Genomic DNA, 22209 nt, shown 5'->3' with positions numbered 1-22209 from the left:
ACTCTTTTATCACACCATTCTCCCATTAAAATGTCTACTCCTTTAGAATGTAGAAGCTTCTCCCTGCTGGCAAGATCCAGCATACTGAACAAAGTCTAAAAGTCAGGAACTCCTTAATTCTAGCAGCAACTTGCTCTGTCCCTTGAGTAACAGGTCTCTAGCTCCTAGCAAAAGAACTGTGAAGAAATAATTTTTCTTATTGCTCCTATCAATGTTGGAATTAATGGTGCTCATTCTTCAAATGAGTTTTGCCAATGACTGCCATTTTTAGTATATCTAATGTCAGAAGTATTCAATGTTTTATGTAAAATTATGTACTTGTGTTAGACATCCAGGTGAAATGTATGACACAGTTTTGAAATAGGTTTATCCTGATTTACTGATGAAGCATGAATTCAAAAAGACACTAAGAAGTTAAAGTGCAAAGATAACCCTGGAAATGTCCTTCTTTCTGCGGTGGAAGTTAAATGGGTGTCATAGATGTCATGGATTTTACATCTGTTTTTCATCAAAGCATATGGTGTAATAAAGATACATGCTAGACCCTGTAAGGATTGGGGAACACCATCTTTGAACAGGGGGAGTGGAAGAGAAGACTGCCAAAACATGGATTACAAAGCAACAAAACCTTAGGCTCAAAGATTATTCAGAATGGTATTGTGTAAGTAAAGAAAGCAGCTCTGCTGCCCAGCTGCTCCAAAGATGCCAATGGTTGTTTTAATCTTGCCAGGGGGCTAGATGCCAGTGACAAAAATTAACATAGCGTAACATCTGTTTTTTGTGATTGCCACCCAAAAATGAGAAAGGAACATTCAGTTGCTTCAATATGCATGTCTGAAAAGGACATAGAATTTTTAGAATCCTCTTTATCAGAATATGCTTTTCTGCACTGATGCTTTTCTTCAGTCTGTCCTCCTATGCAGCCCACATGTTGTAAGGACTTCAAGACAATGGCATTTTAGGACTGGCATCAAGGCTCCTCCCCATTCATAGCTGCTCATGGAGTCCTGAGTCCAGCGTGACTCAGTTGGTGTTCTGGAGCCTCTCCTGGTAAAGGCCTCTTCGCACCTCCTTCTCCACCAAATGTCTCAGTGAGGCAGCCAAGCATGCTTAATCCTTTCTCAGCATCCGCTCAGAGGGCAGGATGCTCCTGGCAGACACAACCAGTCTGTTGTAATTTACAGGCAATGTGATAAAACAGCTGTCCTACATTTCTGAAGTGCTGAACACCTTGAAGAACATTTGGCTAAAAGCAACGTAAATCAACTTTGAAGCCATTTAAAGAGGAGGCTCTGTGATGGCAAAGCATATGAAAGAATGTGAAATGTCACCAGGCATGATCAAATCTAGCTGTTAGATGCTTGCTCTCAGGAGCAGGATGCACTGCTTACCTTGTGCCTAACTCCCTAGAGTAAGAGAGATCAGATGATTCAGGATGGAATATGCCTGATCCTGCATGCTTGGGAAGGTATATTGTTCTCTGGTTGTTTCCAGTCCTTTGTTTTTGTAACCAATTATTCTTGTTTTAGGGGAATAGCCTGTGTTGCTATTGAATTCTAATCTGGTCTTTCAGACCTTTTCTTCACTTTGTCAAGATCATTTTGAATGCTAATCTTATCCTCTAAAATACCTGCATACTTTATAAATGCATCAATGTATTGTAAGACAGAATTGGACACTCTACAGACTTAACTTGGCACATCCTTCCATACAGGCAGTGAACAACTGATAACTCTTCCCTGGCATGCTTTTGCAACTAGTTTTGTAACCATGACTAGGTAACTTCTTCTAGACCAAGTTTCACTGCTTCTTTATTAGTATACTGTGGCAGATGGTGTAATGTCTTAATAAAATCAAAATATATGACCTTCTCAACATTTTTCTTAGCCTGTGTTGATCTACTGTGGAATGAAATTAGATGGCTTCATGCAATGTGCTGTTGATAAAACCATTTTGGCAGATTTCAGCATATATTTTCTGGTACCTACATCAGTTTTTATTTTTTAAAAAGCTTAAGTTAAGGTGAGTGGTCCATAATTCACCAGTTTCTCTTCCTTTTTCTGCCAAACACCCTTCTTGTTTAAGACGGGAACCACACTTGCTCTTTCCAATGTGCTAGAATTTCCCTCATTCTCCATGAATTCTCAGGTAGCTTGGATGTACTCTCAGACAGACCTTTAATGTATTCTTCAAGTTTAATTGATTTGAAAACATCTAGGTTTATGCACTGTAGCCTGTACCTTCCCAGTTATAGAGTAAGATCTTCCCATTTGGTTTGAACAGTACTAGTCCCTTGCTAACCACAGGTCTTTCCAGTGAAAGCTGATGCAAAAAATGCATAAAATAATCTTTATCCTACTAAGTATCACCTGTAGCTTTCTTTCCTGTTAAGAAGTGGGCCAAGACTCTCCCAGTGCTTCCTCATACTACTAACCTGTGAGCAGATTAATTTCTTGCTATCACTGATGCCTTTTGCAAGCTGAATTTCTTTTTGTTTCATAGCTTCCAGAGTTAGCCCCTATCTCCTCCAGTGATTGTCTTCACTGCTATGACATAGCTTGTGTATGCATTCTTCTTGTAAGGTTAATGTGAAATTCACAGTTTAGCTCAGCTGATCTCTTACTACATTTCTTATACATCATCTGGATTCCTCTGTGTGTGTGTGCGCGCACGTGTGGGTGTGTGCCCTTTCTCTGAAGGACAGCCTTCCTTAACTGCTGTAGTTTTCTACAAAAATCCCTCAAATCCCTATGATCAACAGCTCCTGCAATGTGGGTGATTCTTCTAATTACCCACAAAAGAATTCACCTACTGATTCTTCTAGTTCAATGACTTGTTTTAAATCCCCAATATATCAGCACCTTCTTCCTTTCCTCTTCTATCATTACCTGGACACTTGTATCTAGTCCTTCCTAATACATAATATGGCTGGATAGGCACTGAACAAACCTACTTTATCAGTCACCTCTTCAAGCCTCTGTTGCACTGGTTAACTTGTTATCTTGATCATCTAGTAGGATGTCTGTGCTAATGCAAGAAAGACAAGAAATAAAAGGGAAATAATTCAACTTGTTCAATGGATTGACTCACTCATTTGCTTCATCCCTTTTATGACCTTTTCATGAATGGCCTTATGCGTGCCTTTCATTTTAGGTCCTTATCAAAGTCACTGGTGTTTACACATACATAGAATCATAGAACCATTTAGGTTAGAAAAGACCTTTAATATCAAGTCCAGCTGTTAACCTAATGCTGCCAAGTCCACCGCTAAACCATGTCCCTAAGTGCCACGTCTACACGTCTTTTGAATACCTCCAGGGATGTTGACTCAACCACTTCTCTCAGCAGCCTGTTCCAATATTTGACAACCCTTTTGGTGAAGAAATTTTTCCTGAAAGTTTCTGTCATCCTTCCCTTCAAATGCAGTTAAAATCCTCCTCCAGGAGGAAGTTTATAAGCAAAACTGGTCTTCCTTTGTCTTTGTCAGGAGGTGGCACTCCTCTTATCACTAGCTTATGGAACACCATTCTGCAGTCAAAGAAGCCACATTCCATCCCAGTTATACCATCTGAGCAGGGGGGGCTGAACCCTAGTTCTTATCCTTTCATGAGCTTGGCTCTTCACTGAAAGAACTGGCCAAGACCATGTTCCTGATGATGTTCCCTGTGTTTCCCTATGTCCTTTTCTCCAGCTCTCTGAGCTTTCTAATTAATTTTGATTTGTTAATTCAAGGTAGTATCAGTGGAGTAAGAAGTGTGGTTAGTGGTACAGGTAAGCCTGAGTAACTTTTCAGTTAGTCAGTTCAGACTCAGTTGCTTGGCAGTAACGCATCCTCTGGATTCTTGAGGAGTTCTTTCATAATAGATTTGGAATAGATTTTTTTTTCTGCCTACCAGGTCGATGTGTCTGTTCCTGATCTCAGCAGATGATTACTCAGGAGCTGGAAACTGTCTGTCTCCAAATATGGATGCAGCCAACTTTATTCCTCCTCTTCCTCCTATTCTGTTACTGGTACTGTGGCAAAATCTATACAATCATCTCTTATCTCTGTCTTTTGAGGTTTCCTTTGTTAAAATGTTTACGATCATTGTTTCATCTAATGGCCTGATCTCACAGCTTTCCTTCATGAGTCTCATGAAATTCTGTTAAGTGGCATGTCTGCTGCTGAATATCTTTTCCTTCTTGACCTTCATGGAAATGGAAATACAGCCCTTGCAAACGTTGGCTTGGGATGAAGCATTGATGTCATTTGTCACCATTCTTAGTGATGCAGGTTGACAAATAATTGAGAGACCCGCTACTTCTTGTGGAACTGCCTGCATTCATTACTCTCTGTTATGTATACTGTGATACTTGTTAACACCTTATATTTAAAACTCCATCCTGAAATTTTTATTTAATAGTTCTTGAAAGCTGGTGGGCTAGTGGCTTACCAACCTGTTGGCCTAGATTAATTCTGCTGCTTTGTCATAAGGGAGAAACTGAATCCTGTGGTGAATTAATGGTGGGACGTTTTGTTGTATGGAATTGCTAACTTGGTTTCTAAAAGCAGTGTTAAAAGTATAGCAGTGTTAACATAAGGGTGTGCCTGTATCTAAAGAAGTCCTGCCTCCTAATAGAAATAATTCTCCAGGGAGCAGCACCACACTGAACTTTTGGATCTGAAAGTAGCTCAGCCACAGTTCAGTCTCTGCACTGCATTTTGTGTCATGCTTTATATGCCCAAAATGGAGCTTAAGGCCTTATGCGCATCTTGAATAGTGGGATTTTAATAAGTAATCAGTATTGCTACTACGATATTTGACCTTTATTAAAGGTCAATATAACTAAAACCTTAGTTTTCTTTTAATCTCAGTTCAGGCACATCAGGAGAAATTCACAGAATCACAGAACGGCAGGGGTTGGAAGGGACCTCTGGAGATCACCTCGTCCAACCCCCCTGCTTGAGCAGGCACACCCAGAGCAGGGGGCACAGCACCGCATCCAGGTGGGTTTTGAATGTCTCCAGGGAAGGAGACTCCACAGCCTCCCTGGGCAGCCTGTTCCACTGCTCTGTCACCCTCACAGGAAAGAAGATTTTTCTCATGTTTAGCTGGAACTTCCCATGTGCCAACTTGTGCCCGTTGTCCCTTGTCCTGCCACTGCGCACTATTAAAAAGAGCCTGGCCCCATCCTCTTGACAACTACCCTTCAGATATTTATAGGTATTGGTAAGATCCCCCCCGTCTCTTCTCCAGGCCGAACAAACCTATGTCTTTCAGCCTTTCCTCATAAGGGAGATGCTCCAGTCCCCTGATCATCTTGGTAGCTCTCTGCTGGACTTGCTCAGGCAGTTCCACATCCTTCTCAGACTGGGGGACCCAAAACTGGACACAGTACTCCAGATGTGGCCTCACCAGGGCAGAGTAGAGGGGGAGGATAACCTCTTTTGACCTGCTGGCCACACTCCTTTTAATGCAGCCCAGGATACCCTTGGCCTTCTTGGCCACAAGGGCACAGTGCTGGCTCAGGGTCACCTTGTTGTCCACCAGCACTCCCAGGTCCTTCTCAACAGAGCTGATTTCCAGCAGGTCAGCCCCCAGCCTGTACTGGTGCATGGGGTTGTTCCTCCCCAGGTGCAGGAAGCTGCACTTGCCCTTGTTGAATTTCATGAGGTTCCCCTCGGCCCAGCTCTCCAGCCTGTCCAGGTCTCGCTGGATGGCAGCAAAGCCTTCTGGTGTATCAGCCACTCCTCCCAGCTTGGTGTCATCAGCAAACTTCCTGAGGTTACACTCTGTCCCATCATCCAGGTCATTGGACGTAATTCACACCCTTCCTGAAGGAAACACTAAAACTCCTTCACTGAAGTATAACAAGTTTACAAAGTTAATGTCTTCTCTTGGACTCTGCTCTTAAAACATAATTTTCTGCTCTCTCCATCCCACCACTCTCCTTGTACTCATTGTAATTTTACTATCTTTTATCAACAGCAGACCTGATTCTGCAGTCTATCATGATCTGTATGTGCAAATTTTGCACATACAAATGTTGCACCTTGGAGAATTAGTCCTACTGAGAGAGAGGACTTATTTTACCTCATGCTAATGCCGATATGCTGTTTTGGAAATCTGCTCTAGTGTTTCTGCATGCTGTTCACACTCTTGCAAAGTGGATGTCAGATTTTTCCATCCTGATTTTCACAGGTATATATGTGGCACTCTGGAGTTCAAGGCAGGGGAGATTCACGCTTATAGCACTTGAACACTATTACTTTGTAATTGGAACTGGTCAACTGAGAGTCTGTACCTTTCTCCAAACTGATAACTGGACGTGACTGTGCTGTGTTGAGCTTGGCTCTTAAGCTGGGTTTGAATCCAGCTTTTGCACATGGCTGGTTATATAATACTGCAGCAGCATGGAAAGACAAGAATTACTTGATGAGGAAAGTGACAGTGGAACGGAGCACTGAATTTCATTATAAAGGTGAACAACTTCAGTTTGTGACAGCTAAGAAAATGAAGTTTTTTAACAGACATTATTTGGATTAGAGGATCATTGTACCAGGCAAAATGTCCACCTCTCCACACACATAATAAAGTGCTTTAAGCCATGGATTTAATTCAGTGACCTGATAAAAAGCATGCATAATTGTGTACTTAGTACTAGATTCCTGAAGCTCCAGTTTGGTGTGAATAGTTGACCATTTGCAATAATTGACAATGGCATTCTTTCATCATTCAGAAATCCCCAAGTGGGTGTAGGTGTATGATCATAGGTAGCATGTGGAGACCATGCTGGAAGCTTGTGGAATCTGATGTTCCCCTTCCACAGCACTAGACTGAAGGCACTAAGAGCCAGCCAGTATAGTACAGAGCAGCTACATGGTCTATGTCAGCAAAGAACCCAACCGAGACTGGGAAAACACTCTACTTCACCTGTGAGTCAGCTCGCCATACGTGTGCCCACCCATGCTGGGGAACTAGTTCTGCAGGGATACAATTTCTGCCTGGTGTGGGATTGCTGTATTCAGCAAGCCTCTGAGTTTTTGTTCTCCGGTATATGATCCATTCCATAAAACAGCAGTGAGACTGCATGGCATGCAAATCAGGGGTTACTTTGGCCTGCATCTCTTTCCATCACATCTTCTTTTTATGGCACTGCAAATAACGTAGAGCAGTAAGGTGCCGCATGATGCATCTACTGTATGGATGCTAAGCCTGGAATGTTCTGTCTGTGGGAGTTGCTAGAGGCAGGAGAAGCTTCACTTTGAGATACTACTTAAAAGTTCAAAGTGCTAGTAATTAGGAGAAACCATTATTTGACTTTAAACTGAATGTGTGTCATCTGAATACTTAGAGTCTTTGATGACTGAGAGAAAACAAAGCCCTGCAACATTGCTCTCCCAGTCATTGTCCTGATGCTGCTGGTTTGTTTCCTAAACTGAAACTCTCCTTTGTCTTTTTTTAGTAAGGACTGTGTTCTTTGATCTTGTCCCATTGCCTGTAGAAGGGGTACAGGTTAATAAGGGCTATAACTGCTTTTTGTTTAGGAAATGGAGTACTCTCTCTGCCTGTGGTTAGTGCTCTGAAGTTTTTCTTAACACTTCTTAACACCTCACCCTTGCATGCTCTTGGGGACAAAACATGTAACATTCCAGTGGGGAAATGAAAACCATTTCAGTATAGGTGAGGGCATGTACTAGAGGATGGAGCTTACTCCCTTCTAATCTGGGCAAATTAGACTTAGCCTACTCCTAACAACAGGATAATTGGTCCACTTTTCAATAGACCATTTTACCCATGAGCTTTCTTTTTAATATACATTGAGAAAAAGAGAACACCTTCAGGAGAGATGTGGGAAGTCCCTCCAAGTGTGGAAGGTACATAACCATAGTACATTTTCAGAGGCCCAGTGGGGATAAAAGGCTTTGTTCAGCAGCCTTGACGAACAGAATTAAGAAAAAATGCTTCTTTTTTTTTTCTCCTACAGATAGAAGGAGCAGTAGAAGGAGCAATGGGAAATGAAGGCGAGGGAAAGATCAGCCACATGAGGGGGAGTAAATAATTAGTATTTAGTTTATTTCAGTACCTGAAACAGCTGTGGTGGCCTAGGGTACAGTCTGGAGACACTTACATTCATGGAGCTAAGAAAGAAGCTGGAGAAACAGTTTGATAAAAAGTGAAGCAGAGCAGGGGTATATTTGTTTCAGAATTCCTTGTAATGCTCTCACTGTGCTTTTATTAGTGGACTGAAATGGCAGTAGTTTAATTCAAGTCACTACTGTAGCAGTGTAAGTCGGTCAGAGATTTGACTGTCTTAGAAAAAAACCCTGATTATGTGAGAGTTAATGCAGTTAATTCACGTTTTCAATTGTTATCCCACAAGGATATGTCTATGAGGAAAATATCACTATGCTAAAGTTCTTCCATGAAGATTGATATAGGTGAGAAAATTTAATTAAGGGTTTCAATTTATTCCCACTGAAATGCGTAGGAAAACTTTCATTCACTTCAAAGCAGCTCCTACCTTTTATGTATGACTAGTATCAAAAATACACAGTTGAAAATATCAGAAGAAAACAAGGTTGTGTTAAGGACTCAAAAGTAACTGAACCAAACCTCTTGTACTCCTATGTATAACTGTATATGCCCAGACACCTCTATGAACTTCAGTAGTGAGAGATACTCACACAACAAACATTTGCCAAGCAAATGATTAAACATTTTTAACATTTACCTTTGTTTTGCTGCAAATGGTTTAAAAGTTTCTCCAAATTATGTAGCTTCCTATTCCAGTGTACATGCATACAAAAAGAATATAGATGAAGTATTTGGTGAAGGTAAGAATTTTATAATGGTAAAAATGTATAAAGGAAAATTCCAAATCCACTTCTGGGCTGGGATGCTGTACACCTACTTTCTGCAGGAGAAAGATTTACAAATGAAAGGCAAACCTTCTAGAAATATGACACAAATTCGGAAATGATTGCCAAGTAATCACTTGATCATAGACTATTCACACAGAAAATCACGTTATACACTGAGAATCAGCCAAGTCAGCAGTAAGGGACAAGGATACTCAAAGTGGAAGGAATTACAAAATTTTAAAATGAGAATAATGAGCATGATAATACTAAAAATCAAAAATACATAAGGAGTTCCACGATGACTGTAAACAGGAAAATGACATAACTTCCTATTAAGAACGGCAGGAAGGTGGATTTAGGGAGCTACAGGCTGATTAGTCTTTCTTCAGTCCTTGGGAAAACTATGGAGGAAATTCTCAAAAAAGCTATTTCCAGACACATGAAAGACAAGAACATGAGCAGGAAGAGTCAGCTTGGATTTTTGCTTGGCAAATCAAGCTTGACCAATCTGACAGCCTTCTACAATGAGATGGTTGTGTCTGTGGATCAGGGGAGAGTAGCAAGTCTTTAACAAGACTTCCGACACCATCCCAAAACTTCTGCTAGCCAAACAAGGACAACTGGACTGGATGGGTAGACTATAAGGAGGGGTGGAAAATGGGCTGGGCCTTTGAACTTGAACGGTCTACAGTTTCCAGCCTAACAGTTCATGGAGTTCCTTGGGGCTTGATACCAGCTGGGGCCAGTGCTAATGCCTTCAGCAGTGACTTCAACAGCAGGACTGAAGGCATCTCAGCCAGCCTCCAGCTGACACCGAACTGGAAAGAGCAGCTGATGCACAGGAAGGGTGGGGATGTTACTCAGTGGGATCTAGACAAGCAAGAGGAATGGCCTCTTGAAGTTGAACAAAGACAAATGCAAAGTCCTGTACCTGGGGAAGAGCGTGCCATGATTCAATACATGCTGGGGACCAACTCACTGGGTAGCAACACCACAGGATAGGACCCATGGGTTCCACAGACAGTGATGAAGGCTGAGTGTATACTGGGATGCATTAATAACGAATTAGCAAGCAGGGTGGGGGAAGGGATTATTCCCTTTTGCTTGGCACTGGTGAGGTTTGACTAGAGACCTCCAGAGATCCCTTCTTACCTGTTTTTTCTATAATTCTGTGAAATGATTTCATAATTCTTATATTCAGTAATGTTCATTAGGTTGTGTTTTGAGTTCATTAGAGGTCCGTGATAGGGGTTAAGTTAGAGTAATAACTAGACATACAGCAAACAAGAATCTTTTCACATGGACCAAAGTCTGAAAGTTGGTAGGACATACAAGATAAGGTCCTTGACTATTGTCACAGAGGAAATATTCACAGGCAATATAAAGGTAAAGCATTTAATTTTCCAGTTACTTGTATAAACGTTTTTATTTGGGGGGAAGCTTTTTTAAAAAGTTGTTTTAACTTATAGTTCTAATAGTTCTAATTTTGACCTCTGTACTAATCATTAATAAATGTTTATCTAGCTGCATCAGAACTACACTGTTCTCCTCCTCTTTGCCTCCCACGTCAGTGTGTAGGATTAAGTAGAAGTGCTAATTCTAGGTTATTGAGTATGGCTTTGATGATTACAGTTATAACTGAAGAGTAAGGTTTGAGGTTTAGCTTTGGGTTTTGGGGTTGGGGGGGGTTTTGTTTTGTTTGTGGTGTGCTTTTTGTTGGTTTTATTTTTGGGATTATTTTTTTTCTTTTTTCTCATGGCACATCTTTACCAATTAAGCTCAACTTATTATGAAGCTAACCCACAAAATCCAGTCTTTATGTGACTATGCTGAACTGTGGAATATATGTTTTGGGTCCAGCCTCACCCAAGTTTAGGTTTCACTGAAATGAAAAGCTAGCCTGAAGCCAGAAACCTAATTCCTATAGAAAGTTAAAGTTGTTCTTCTGTGTGCTTTGCAAAAAGTGAAGCCTGAATTTTCTCCCTCTGCTGCTCATAAGGGGCATGCCTGAGGCCTTGTTTTCAAGAACAAAATGAAGATCTCTTGTCTTTTCAGTTGCCAGTGTTTGCACTCACCTTTCCCAATTGCACAGCCCAATTCCTTAGCCTGTCTTTGTCTTGAACCATATGGGGTTGCCCTGCATACACACTTGATAGTTAAAATGTCATGTGGCATTTAAATGGGCCTTGTATTCAAGAAAAGAATTCTTCATCAGGCTTGGTCTAATGTTTGCTTACTACTGAAAGGTCCTCTTTACACAGGATCTAGTCCTGCACAATCACAAGCCATGATAGCTGTTTCAGGAATAATGGAGTTTCTCCTCTCTCGGTTTTTCCTTCATCATAGTGGTCTGTATAAACAGCTGATCTAAGCTATTTTTGCTTTGCTTTTAAGCTGATGGAATGGTTAGACTTATTGCTATAAATTGATATGGGTCTGATCCTGCACTACTTGCTTATGGAAAACTTAATTAAGGGAAAGTACTAATTGCATAAATCTGACTTTATTCTGAATTTTTAAAAATAATTACGATATTTCATTAGTTGGTGTAAGGAGATATAACAGATGACATTTTTTATGCCTCCGACTTGACCACTTCAGCTGTGCTCACCCTGACCACTGTTGACTGACATTCCATCCAAGTTGCAAGAGCCATTGCTTTTAAAATAATCTGCTTTGAAATATATCTCCATATTTACTCCTAAATCCATGCTTCGGCCCTAAAGCAGGCTGATCTTTACTATAGGTCAAGCAGAAATATTCAGGCTCCAACTCCTGGTAAAAGTTTGGGTTGATACACTGCCATGTCTGTTGAAAATGCACTATATTTACTCCTGGGGAGCCACAAAACTCCCATATGAGTGCCGTGTGCTTGCACTATGGCAAAATGTGAGAAACTGCACCTTAAAATCATCATAAATGAAAGGGATTTGCAATACTTGTAGACATTTCTAGAATATATTAGCTGATTGCTTTCCCTCTATCTGCTGGTTGCACACTTAGAATTACGCAGAACAAATAGGAACAAAGTTTAGGCTGGATTATACACAGATTTCTGATGACAGTTTTAAGTAATGAAGTCATCCTGAGATGTGCTAAGGAAGCTGCATGTCAGACCTCTCTCCCCTGTATACTAGGCTGTTTAAAATAAATTTACATTTAAGGTCTCATACGATAACCCGCTGAAGTTAATGGAAAGACTTTAATGCTCTTTGACTAAAATGCATATACAAGATCACATATTTTCTGTGATTCTATTTCTGTAACAGCTTGGTAGGATTTACAATTCCTATACATTTCCAGCAAGGTTTCCTCCAGTTTCTTTTGTTATTATTATTTCCCCTCATGACAATATCATACACCTTTTCTCTTCAGCATCTCTAAGGGCCTACCTGAGTTTCCTACCAGCCAGCAGCTTAATTATCTTCTAAGATGTGAGTTGTGTGTCACTCCCCAAACCCACCAGTTTGGCTTCTGCATGCAGCTGTAATTAAAAACAAAACAATAAACAAACCATGAGTTCTATTCTTAGGAAATAGTCCAAGACAGAACTTCTTCCTAATTCTGTCTGTCTTCTTATTTTTAAAATTCTTTGACTTTATACAGTATTTCAGTTTAAATTCTGGTTGGAGATATATTGCCTTCGTATCTGCTGTCGTTACCTCTTACTTTATGAAAGAGCAAAGCTATTTCTTGCAGAAAACACTGCTGGAATGCAGTGTGACAACAATAGACATTTGCTGTTTATACACAGTGGGTACTATTTCTTTGCTGGATAGCAGTTTAGAATACCTTTGTAATTATTTTTTTATATATCCAGAAGGCAAAAGTCTTGGTAGCGTTAAGTCAGTGTATTAACTGCTTTAGCTCCTTGTGAAATGCATTTCTGAGCCCTGTGATCTGGTAAGAGATTGATTCCAATTAAAACCATAAATTTGCTAGTTGCAAGAGGTAGAGAGAAGGGGAATAGTGATCAGCAACATCCAGATGTTGCAAACAGGCCTACATCTGCAGTGAGCCATCCCAGAACTGTGGAATAGACTGTTCCAAATATGGCAGTCTTTATGATCCAGTTCTAGGGCTTTTTCCTTTCCCTTGTTTGTGTTTTTATTCCTTCTCTCTTGAGCCCTTCTCCTTCCCATCTTTTCCAAATTTTGACCTTCTTAAATTTTTACATAGCTTTGCAAACTCTGACTGGCAAGGAAGAACTCAGGCAGGCCCAGAATTTGGCACTGAGGTGCAACAGAAGTTTGTGGTCACCTCTTTACAGTTTCAGTCCAGTTGTAGAGAAAAAAGTAATGGCAATGAATGTCTGGAGAACAGTTACATGGGAACTGTGCTCTTACATACTGCATAACATTCACAAGTGCAAAGTCAACACTTGCCAACAACTACCACAAAATCAGGTTGTAAATATCCTACATACAATTACAGTCACCATCACTAGGCTATTGCAGATATTGTCGGAATATTTTCTCAGTAACTATGATCTTCTGTTTCCATGTTTATCTTTCTGATTTTAATGGTAACTTTGGTATATTTCTGGAAAGTAGATTGATGTTACTTTGTTTGTAACCCTGAAAGACTTCAGATGCACTTTATGCTTTAATGTAATTATGTTTAATAGATGGAATACAGCAGCTTCATAAAGATTGTTCATATCCCTGCTGGATACTTGGCTGGGATAAACATGTATCTAGTTTATTTAATATGATTAACCACCTGAAGTATTAGAATTCTTATACAGTAATTCACAACAGCCATGGATTGTAAGAGTACCAGAGACACACTGCATTTTTTGAGACAGCTCCAGTTTGATGTACACACTACACTGGGTAATGCTAATGGGCTGCGATCCAATAGCCTCCTTTCCCCTCGTCCTCTGTAAAAATGATGCTGGGTGAAGACTTGATAATCCCGTTTCCATTCAGTAAAGAATTAAATGAGGCATTTTATTTATTTCCCATCTAACTGATATGATTTCCTGCGTTGGTACCAGAGAAAGCCAGTGGCATACTGAGGAGAGTACAGCATTAGGGCTGTACCAAAGCTGGCAGTTTCCTTTACTTTCCTTCCCGCTCAACCTCCCTTCCTCTCTGTATTGGCACAAAGGCCATGGATCAGAGCCCACTGCAACTGACGACAACCTTGATATCCTTAAACAGCCACTGGTTTTAATTACTAAAAAAAGTTTCCTTCCATTTCCTTGCAGAACTCTGTTCTCCCTGCTTCTGCTGTTGGCTCCAGCTCTGATAGTCCAAAGCCACCTCTGAGAGCAGGAAGCACTGAGATACTTCATGCTGCAGCTGGAGAGAGTCAGAAACAATTGGGAAAAAAAATAAGCCCTAGTTCTACATAATATTGAGATTTTTGTATGCCAGCCAGGAAGACATTGATGTAGGACCATGCAAGTGAAGAAGTTTAGTGAGTACCACTCTGTATGGGAGCTCTGAAGACAGGGAATCATCACAGCTCCTGCAACTGTAGATTGCCACATCGATTTAATTACTTGAGATGCATCCTGTGAAACCTGAGGCACCGAAATGTGACATCTCTAGAGGCCTGTTGAGATCTTTGGTGGACTAAACTCTTTAGAGTGCCCTTTAGAGTTGCCCAGCTCTTTTCACTGATGCTATAGGGAGCCCAGGGAGCTATACTTCCAAAGCAGGCATTGCCTATTGAAGCTTTTGCTGTGAAAACCTGGACCCATGGAAATCAATGGGGAATTACCTCTCCATGTCCAGACAGCTTTTGGGCTGGAAGAAGAAGGTTCTTAATTACAATCATTTAGCATAAATGCTGCTTTTCAAGAATGGGAAATTGATCTGACAAGCTGATAGAAACTGCAGACTGTGTGTGTCAACAGGAGAGGGGGGGAGAAAAAGCAGGAAGGTAGGAAATATTATTTTCTCATTCTTCAAATTAATACTTTGAGGAATAATTTGGCAATTGCTCATTGTTGTAATGAACCCCTGCTCTTGATTATGATAAATACTAAATTGTATGATAATTTCTCCTTTGCTTTCACTGACAAAGTTGTCTGTATTGACAAGACACAGTGAGATTTTTTTTTTAATGGGAAGCAAAAAGCAGAGGATTTCCTGCAATGCTGCAAAGTGCTCTGAGCTGGTGAGCCTAATGCAGGGATGCTTGTGATAAAGCACTGCAGAACACAGTTGATTAGAACATTGAATTAACAATGCTCTCGTGCTCTCTCTCCCTCATCATCTTGTTCGTTCTTTCAGCCTTCTATTTCACCCTTTCAACCTGCACATTATTGTTTTCTTGTCCAGAAGTTTTTCTGAGAATTCAGCACAAATGCCAGCACTTGGCTCTCATCAGAAAACAAGCCCCAGTGTTCTGCTCTAGTGAGTCCCAACAAATCCTGCACATGGTGGCTTCTTCAGGTCAGGCTCCAACAGCCTATGTAGATTAAATAAATATGGAATAAATCATAACAGCTGTATAAACTTATGATCTTTAGTGTTTATTTGCCTATGAAATGCCGTCACTGCTATGACAGTAGCAATCAGACCTAGGACTTCTCTTTCTAAAGGCATGGTTGAACTTAAAGACCCACCACAGTCAGGTCAAAGGGTATGAAGTAAAATCAAAGTCAAGGGTAAGGCTGTGTCTGCAGGCCTGTGATGGGATGTAGGAGCATATCCAAGCTTGTGCTGAAGCTCTTCGCCCCATCCATACTGTCTCCAACCACTGCCTTTAGCCATTGGGCACATGAGGATCAGGTAGCACTGCCTCAAGACCAAATGGCAAAGATCATATTTACATTCATGCCAGCATCTTAAAGTCTCTGTGTTAGGATAAATCAGATACTTTCTCTGGTTGGGAGGCTTTTCTGAAGGCTCAGATGTTCACATACATGTCGAAATCTGAAGCTGAGCTCCCTCAGTATGAACCACTCACTTTGCACATGACAGAAAGGGTAGGTCATTGGCAGTCAGGATTAAGAGCAGGCTCTCTGGCTTAAATATTTGGATAAGCCTTCACTGTCTGCATTAACACACCCAGTGCTGTTAATGCAAACGCTTTAACAAACCTAAATCTCTGCGGAATTTTAATTTACTCCTGTGAATTTCAAGCTATAAGTGAAAATGTTAGAGTTTTCTGACTGCAAGGCTAGTTCTGCCCTTGGATATACTACATTATTTTCCTACCAAAGTGAGACAAGAAAGTACATGCTTCTAGGAAGTAAATAATATCAAACTGAAGAATGGTGCATACCGTGAATATACACTTCCAGCCATATACTTGCATTCATTTTGAAGTAAGCCAAGCCTGATAGAATGAGTTTTTTATTTTCTAATATGAAGGTGATATTTACTATCATAATTGGGCAATGTGTCTTCTGGGGGCTTTTCTGATCTTATTGTCAGTTAGACCTACAGAAATAGTATGACTCCTATTCTTGTGGATGCCTATACCAGGAATATCATGCTGCACCTCATACCCAGATACCACTAATGGCTGACCTGAAGTTGTAGCTGGCAAATAGAAGCAGGGAATCAATGGGCTTTCACCTTTTTTTTAAGCTATTTTTTAATTCCAAAACTCTATTGGCTAACACTCCAAAGCACTTCTCCAAAGGACTTCTATTAGAGGTCCTTCTCATTTATGTTAGAGCTCCTTCTGCAACCTCTGGCATGAATTGGGGCTTCTGCAATCAGGACTGTGCACAGTCCTTGCAGTCATGCAGATCTTCACTGATTTTACTGGGCATTGAGTAACCCTGAGGGTACATTTGCATGAACTGCTGGTAGAAATTGCATATCTTTTAAAAACTTTAAAATTTACTTTTTTTTTTTTTTTGTCCTCTATCTGAAGACAGAATGTTCTGCTGGCCATATGTAAAAGTTCGTGAATAGAGCGCATGTTACTAGCTAGCAAAAATCCATTTTAATGAGCCTTTAAAATATAAACAAGATGTTTTTCCTGTGTTGTCAAATTCCTTTGGCCCTGTGTGATATCCTACCAGGCAGGCCACGGGTGATGAGTTAAATGAGGGTGGTGCGCTGAGCCTCCTTATGGACATGATTCATATCTGCAGCACAGTGCCTTTGCAGCTGCCATACTAATGTATATGACTGAAAAATTCCATTCTCTGCACATGACTTTTGACCACAGAGGTTCTCCTCCTCCAGCCCCTGCATCACCAGGACTGCTGCCATTCACCTCCTCCAGTACACTGGGCTGGGGTAGCCTGGTGTAGGCTGTCCTTCTGACAGAGACTCCACAACACTGTCATGAGGCTCCTTCAGAAGGCTTCAAGCTTCCATGACAGCCAGTGTCCTCAGGCGTAATTAAAAATTGCAGCAGTGTATGAAAAAGTGAAGTTAGTAAACTTCTATTGTTTGATACTTTTATTCCAGCTATTCCTAACACACATATAATAAAAATGTATTTCTAATATCAATAGCATTTCAGTAAAGCATCCGATGCACAGTTTTGGGGGAGAAAACAAAAAATCTTCTAGGAAGTCACTATTAAGTAGGAAGGAGATTAAAACTCTTTTCTTGGGTTTATGGTTTAGAAAATTTAGCATTGATTGTTTAAGAAGCATCAGTCTCTTTCTGCATGATCAGTATTTAGAGGTTGATATTTAATATGCTAGGAATATTGTTGTATATGTCGTACATTCACATAAACGTAACGAACACATTAACCTAAGCCATATCTCTTCTTAAAACTGCCAGTGTTTAATTGTCCCAATTAAAAAGCAACATTCTGTAGCAAGCAGATGATGAAAACACTGAACAGAGCTCCCAAGCTTTTAACAACAATGAAAATAAAAAGAAAAAAATACAATAGGAATGTGTTCTCTACAATGCTTCAACCACTATTACTTAAGACACATTTTAATTTATTTGGGAGAATGCTAATATCAATTCTTTCACTTTTTGCTTTGGTAGAAGCATATAAACAACTCCTGAATAAAAATCTATTTGTACACGTGAAAATACCATGAGAAGATCATGGCAAATACAGTAGCCTTATACCAACAGTGTCCAGAGTTCCTGATACTTTACCGGTGAAAGAAAGAACAACATAAAGCTTATACCTGTGAAATATTTGACTAAATCCTTTGTTATGGATATTTTATGAAAATATAAATGAAATTCTATTTCTCTTGCATGGTTTGAAGGAGACAACTTGTCTTCCTTCCAAAATACCGTGTTTCAATAAAATGGTGTTTTCAAGGCTACAAATACATGCTTATGAAAAACAGGTAAGTTATTTCTGCAGTGAAATTATGTATCTTGGGAAGCTCATATTGAATGTGATGTAATGCACTGGCAGAAACTCCACAATGAATTCTGTCTTTTACTAAACTGATTAAGGTTGTGGTTATGGGATTTTCTGTTGATGTTGCTATAATTAATTTTTTTCTTATGTTGTTTATAAGGCAAAACCATTTTGTAATTATCTGATAAAATTATTCTGACACTGCAGGAGTATTGCCTTACATAACAAAATAAATAGCTTGAAGTATTATAAATGATCAGGTAACTGCCCCGAAGAGCTGTATTCTATTATGTCTCCTCATTTTCCCACAGGACAGTAATGAGTTCCCAAGCCCACAGTTACAGTTCAGCCCTTTATTTCCATACTCCCTATGAGACAGCTCTGAAAATGTGAGGCCCATCATTAAGAAAGTCAGGTCTCCATTTCCATAAAGGCTTAACTCAGTAGTTCACTTGGCTTCTCAAGAAGTGTAGTTAGGGCAAAATGTGGATCTACAGTTAAAAAGACTTTACTTCAACTTGTTATTCTCAGAGATGAATTTGCTTGGATTCTCTGCATAAGTACAAAACCTGACTATCTCCCATGCATGAATAAGACTCACCTATGTGATTGTCTCTGCTAGGCTAGGACTTATTTGAAACAGACAATTTATAACAAAGAAGGAACGCAGGCAAGGAAGGAACCCAGTAGCTGGTGTGATTTGACAGCTTGATTATAGGTAAAGCATAACCTCAAGAGGCTGGGGATTTGGATTCAAAACCAATAATTATACGTGTATCTATAGTTTACTGCCTATCAGGACTGAGGCAAGGTTAAATAAATCTTGTTTGCTTAATGAAAAAAGAACATCCTGACACAGTGAACAGCACAAAAGTGACTAATCCATCTCTATCTTCCCCAGTGAATATTATTCATTACTCTGTTTGCTTTTCTAGAATATTTTTTCTTAGTCTTAAACAATAATTGCATATGTAACTACTAGCATGAGATATGTATAGGAAAACTGAGTCAGTAATTTACAACCTATCAGTGCAATAAATAACTCTTGGCTTCTAATGAAATATCACCATCCTAAATGCTTTATTCACCCCACTTTGTATATTTCTTTAAACTGGTCACCAAATGTCTGAGGAGAACAGCTCTTAACCAGGAGGTGTTTCTTTGATTAGTTGATTGTGTCTTTCTGACTGGCACAAACTCCACCTGTGTAATTGTGCACCTCAGCAGTGGGATAGCTCCCTAAGCTAAGAGTGCAATTTCTTCAAGTGTAATTTCTCAACAAGCTTTCTTAAGGAAAACAAGTTGAGAACACGTATTTTTCACAGTTTCTGAAAGACTCATTTTATGGATGTCGTGCATGTGAACGGTCCTGCCAGGGAGCCAGGTAGCCATAACAAGTTACTGAGAACCACTGCCAAAGAGTCAGAAGAAACAACCTCGAGCAAGTTCGTTTAAAAGATGCCATTTGTTAACGCGTTTGCCCGCAGCTCCTGCGCGCATTTGGCTCAGGGAAGTTTAGTGGCCCGAGGTGAGGCTTCCGCTGGCTCCTGGCACCCGGCGGGGAGCGGCACTGTGCTCGGTGCTGGCTCTAGCAGAGTAAGGCAGCCGTTCCTGGCGTGGGGACACCGGCGGGGGGGTTCCCCCGGTCCTCCCGGCGCAGGGGCCCGATCCGAAGCCGCCGGCCGGCTCCCTGCCCGCCGTGGGGAGCCGCGCTCCCGCCGCGCTCCCGCCGCGCTCCCGCCGCGCTCCCGGGCGCTGACCGGGGCGCTGCTGCCGCCGCCGCTGTCCGCGGTGCTGAAGCGGGGCCCGTCCGGTCCCGCAGCCCCCGCAAAGCGCCCGGCGGCTGGCGGGGCGGGGCGCGGCCGGGGAGCGGGGCAGAGGGCGGCCGGGGGGCATGGCTGGCACTGTAATAAGCAGCCGTGAGGACCTCGCCCCGAAGCAGCGTCTGCTTCCCGCCGCGGCCGGAGAAGAAGCTCCGGGCACGGCGAGCCGGGTGCAGCTGGCTCCCCGCAACCGCGGCTCGCTGAGCTGTGTGGGTCGGGCCCCTTCCCCACCACGGTCCCCCAGCCCTTGCCGCTCCCTTTTTAACACGAGAGGAAAGTTTTGTCTGTGGCATTTTCCTCCCCACGTTTGGGACCAGACTTGGCCGGGAAGGGGCGGTGGCAGGGGCCGGGGGAGGGGAAGGGGGGAGTTATCTCCTACTTATTTATTTATTTAGCTTTTCCCTCCCTCAGGTCGCCATGGTGATACCGAGCTCGCTCTCCCTCCGATCAAGAGGAGACAGGCACCCCTTCGGGAGCATCCCCCATCCCCTCCGCTCCCGCTGCCCCTCTCCACCGGCGGAGGCTCCCCTGTCCCTGCCCGCCCAGCGGGGCCAGGGCCTCGCCGCCCTCCCCAACCTGGGTCGGTCTCCTTTCAGCCTGGCTCCGGTTGCCCTCAGCGCTGCCCCGGCTCCCCTCAGCCTCTCCCCGGCTGCCCTAAGCGCTGCCTGCATCAGCCCAGTACGACCCCAGTTCCCCGCAGCGCGGCCGCCCCCCGCTGCCCTCCCAGAGGAGGAGTGAGATGGGAGCAGCGAAAACAGCATCGCCCCCCACCCCCCACCCCCACCCCCCGCGCTTTGAAGTTCTTCCCGGTTTCGGCTCTGCCCCTGGAGCGCCGCTGGGGAGGGGGCGGCCAGGCGGGACGTCCCCGATCGCCCCTGCCCGCGGGTGCCCGCTGTCGAGCCCCGAGGGGAGGGGAGGCCGGCGCAGACCCGGCCCCGTCGCGGCGGCACTGCTCTGTGCGAGGGCGCGGGGCCGGGGCTCCCACGCGGGAGGCTCCCGCGACGGCAGCTGCAAACGGACATCCCCCCGCCCTCCCCCGGGGCCGGCCCGGCCCCCCGCCTTGTACCCCCATCCGCCGCGCACCCCCCCACCCCCCACGCCCCCGCTTGCCCAGCGGAAAGCGGCCGCGGCTGCTCGCCCCCCCGGTTACATAAGGAGCGCACCCCGCACCTCCCGGTGCTGCGGCGGTGGCTGCCCGGGGGCTTGAGGAAGGGCGTTTCTGGGGGGTGCGGGGGGGCGGGGGGGGGGGCTGGAGAAACGCGGCGGCAACGAGCCGTAAGGGCACAGGCACTAAACGCAAGCTCCGGAGCAGCACGTCCTCCCTTCGGGTAACCCTCCCCGCCTTACCTGGCGGCGGCACGCTGCTCTCACTCCATGCCGGCTCCCCGCGGGACGGGGCAGGGCGGCGCTGCCCGGCTCTGCACCGGCTCCGGCTCCGGCTCCGAGCCGGTGGGTGCGTGCGCGTCTGTGAGCGCCGCTCGCCGTCACACGGCCCCGAGGATGCTGTCGGGCGTCTCCATTCCCCACGCCGTTCGCCCACTTCCCGCGCCGCGCCGCTCCGCCACCGCGCAGACGGGCACGCCGGGGCAGCGGCAACGCGCCGGCTGCGGGGCTCCGCTCCGGGCCGCAGCGAGAGCGGAGGGGGGCGACCGACCGGACGGCCGCGGCGGCGCCGCGCGTGTCTGCGTGTGTGTGTGTGTGTGCGGGGAAAGGAGGGAGGCGGCGCGGAGCGCGGCGGGCGGGGGAGGCGCGGCCCCGCGGAGGCGGGCGGGCGGGGGAGGCGCGGCCCCGCGGAGGCAGCCGCGGGCGGGCCCAGGGGCTGCGGCCGGCGCCGGGGGGCTGCGCTAGCCCGGCCGGCGCGGCGGCGGCGGCGGCGGCGGCGGCGGGGGTTCGGAGCGCGGCTGGCGGCAGCGCCACCTGCGGGCAGCGCGGGGCGGCGGGGGCGGCGGCGGCGGCGCGCTCCTTCCGCGGGGGCGGCCTTGCCCGCTGCCTGCGCCGCCTCCCGGCCTCAGCGGGGCGGGCAGGCTGCTGCTGGGGGGGCCGGGCCCCGGAGCGGCGCGCGGCGGGGGTGTGACGGCGCGGAGGGGGGAGCAGCCCACGCCAGAGAGGTCCGTCGCCTCTCGTGGGGGCGGTGGGTGGCGCGGGAGGGGACGAGGCCCCGGCTCTCATCCCCCCGCGAGTGCGGACGCCGGCTCCGGCAGCCCCTCGCCCAGCCGTCTGCATCGGGACCGTCCCGCCTTCCTCAGGTGCGCCCGCGCCGGGGGGCTCCGAAGGAACCAC

The 22209-nt window shown here is 44.4% G+C and overlaps 1 protein-coding gene across 2 annotated transcripts in view; it reads right to left on the bottom strand.

The window, feature by feature from the left end:
• Window positions 1-21626, bottom strand: part of KCNJ6 (potassium inwardly rectifying channel subfamily J member 6) — a 170519-nt gene extending 148893 nt beyond the window's left edge. Inside the window, exon 1 of one of the 2 annotated variants that reach the window (XM_075100000.1) lies at window positions 21277-21626. The gene's annotated coding sequence lies outside the window, so the exon portion shown is untranslated. The remainder of the gene's footprint in view (window positions 1-21276) is intronic. The other variant, XM_075099989.1, reaches the window with a different exon arrangement.
• Between the last annotated feature and the right edge of the window lie 583 nt (window positions 21627-22209).

The sequence above is a fragment of the Phalacrocorax aristotelis genome, chromosome 1, assembly GCF_949628215.1.
Source record: "Phalacrocorax aristotelis chromosome 1, bGulAri2.1, whole genome shotgun sequence".
Classification (NCBI taxonomy): domain Eukaryota; kingdom Metazoa; phylum Chordata; class Aves; order Suliformes; family Phalacrocoracidae; genus Phalacrocorax; species Phalacrocorax aristotelis.
This window is presented reverse-complemented; position numbering and strand designations above follow the sequence as displayed.